This window comes from Poromitra crassiceps (assembly GCF_964638095.1).
Source record: "Poromitra crassiceps genome assembly, chromosome: 7".
NCBI lineage: Eukaryota > Metazoa > Chordata > Actinopteri > Beryciformes > Melamphaidae > Poromitra > Poromitra crassiceps.
This window is the reverse complement of record NC_139628.1, coordinates 13,096,063-13,098,379: the sequence shown is the minus strand read 5'-3', so window position 1 is coordinate 13,098,379 and position 2,317 is coordinate 13,096,063. Positions and strand designations below refer to the sequence as shown.

The following is a 2,317-nucleotide window of genomic DNA, read 5'->3' as shown; positions in this document are numbered from 1 at the left end:
TCAACAAGGCCCGAAAGCCTCCACTGCTAACGACCGAGGGTCTCTTGGCTTCAGCTCCACCTCTGGGTGGTGCTTCTTGAAGTAGCTTTTGGTGAAGCCATCACAGTTATACAGCAGAAAGCAACGGCCCATCAGCTTCACCGCCTTGCCCACCTGAAAGTCCTTGGTGGAATAATATTCATCCACTTCCTTTGGCGACAGCTCCAGCACGCAGCTAGGGAAGGACAGGGGTGGCTGCTTGATTATCTTGGGCAGCCGCTGTCTGCGCATCAGGACAGGGAAGGGGTCTCGTCCACTATTGGCTTCATGGACCTCTCTGACCTCCACCGTGTCGTCCGCCAGGTAATACTGGATGGTTACGGGCCTGGTGTCCCCATACAGAGAGTCTGTGTCGTCCCACAGTGCAAAGAAACGCAGCACCTTGCGATCCATGGTGAGGAACTGGTGTAGCTCATCAAAGTCAGATGGTGTGATATAGGAAGGCTGAGGTATGTTGCGGTGTGTGATGTAAGGGTCCACGGGCATTGTCTCTGGTTCATTAACAATAATGCCTTCACTTTCCAAGAAGTCCTTTGTGAATGCGTCGCAGTGTGTGAGGTAGTACTTGACCCCGTACACCTCCAGCTCCATGCCCAGGTTGAGGTCTTTCCAGTGGAAGTGCTCCCCGCGCTCGTTCTTGGGCAGATGCTGGCGTTTGATCAGCTTGCCCTGCCGTATCCCACAGTTCTCCACCACAGGCTCGATGATGTACATGCTGTCATCCTCCAGCATGTAATAAATGACCACGGGACGCACGCGGTACTCCTCTTCAGGGGAATACAGCACGTTCTCTTTGATGTACGCATAGAAACGGAGCGTCTTCTTGTTGTAGGTCACATGAGCAGGGATGAAGTGGGGCTGAAGGGCTCTGCTGTGGCCGGAGGAGCCGTAGGTGAAGTGTAGCGTCTGGTAAGCCAAGTCAGCCATCTCCAGCTCGCTCAGCTGCTCTGACAGGAGAGGAACCTGTCCTCCGATGCCCATATTGGGCTGACGGGGCAGGCCGTAGCCATTCCTATAGATCAGTGTCTGGGGCAGAGAGCTGGAGGAACCAGAGGCGATGTGTGGTGTCTGAGTGGACAAGTCGTTGAGCTCCTGCTGGCTCAGCTGCTCTAACAGGCTAGGCCGACGGGGCAGGCAGTAGCCATTCCTGTAACACAGTGTTTGGGGCCGGTGGAAGCCTGGCTTCTCACAATCCTTAAGATACGATAGCTGCGGACACATTTTTAGAGAAGTGCTACCATCTACCGGTTCTATTTATACCATCGGCAGGGAAGCGCTTATACATCACTAATGAGGTCACAATGCGTAAGGGGAAAGAAGGATTTCTGAATTGACGTCACTATTCTATTCATAAGTAGAGGGGGATTTATGACATGACTGATGTCACAATGCGTGAGTAGAAGAGGAATTTATAATGTCTCACTGATTATGTCACAATGGAAGAACATACCATTTCTATAACATAAGACAACTACATTCCTGTAGTATTGCTATATTTACTATAATATAACTAGAAATTTTGATTGCTGACTGTTTTCTGGTGAATCCATTCAAAACTCAACATTTCTGTGGAGCAAGGACATCAACGCTGATGGCTACTCAACGCTGATAGTGGAGCCCAAGTATTACTGTGAAGGCTGCTGTGTGAAGAAGTGTGTTGGTCTTTTACTGTGAAGGCTGCTGTGTGAAGTGTGTTGGTCTTTTACTGTGAAGGCTGCTGTGTGAAGTGTGTTGGTCTTTTACTGTGAGGGCTGCTGTGTGAAGAAGTGTGTTGGTCTTTTACTGTGAGGGCTGCTGTGTGAAAAAGTGTGTTGGACTTTTACTGTGAGGGCTGCTGTGTGAAGAAGTGTGTTGGTCTTTTACTGGGAAGGCTGCTGTGTGAAGTGTGTTGGTCTTTTACTGTGAAGGCTGCTGTGTGAAGAAGTGTGTTGGACTTTTACTGTGAAGGCTGCTGTGTGAAGAAGTGTGTTGGACCTTTACTGTGAAGGCTGCTGTATGAAGAAGTGTGTTGGACTTTTACTGTGAAGGCTGCTGTGTGAAGAAGTGTGTTGGACTTTTACTGTGAAGGCTGCTGTGTGAAGAAGTGTGTTGGACTTTTACTGTGAAGGCTGCTGTGTGAAGAAGTGTGTTGGTCTTTTACTGTGAAGGCTGCTGTGTGAAGTGTGTTGGTCTTTTACTGTGAAGGCTGCTGTGTGAAGTGTGTTGGTCTTTTACTGTGAAGGCTGCTGTGTGAAGTGTGTTGGTCTTTTACTGTGAGGGCTGCTGTGTGAAAAAGTGT

At 49.3% G+C, this 2,317-nt stretch overlaps 1 pseudogene across 1 annotated transcript; it reads right to left on the bottom strand.

The window, feature by feature from the left end:
- Positions 1 to 1,260, bottom strand: LOC310779421 (EF-hand domain-containing protein 1 pseudogene; annotated as a pseudogene). Its single transcript has one exon. The product of its transcript is annotated as an EF-hand domain-containing protein 1 pseudogene (transcript).
- Positions 1,261 to 2,317: the final 1,057 nt, after the last annotated feature.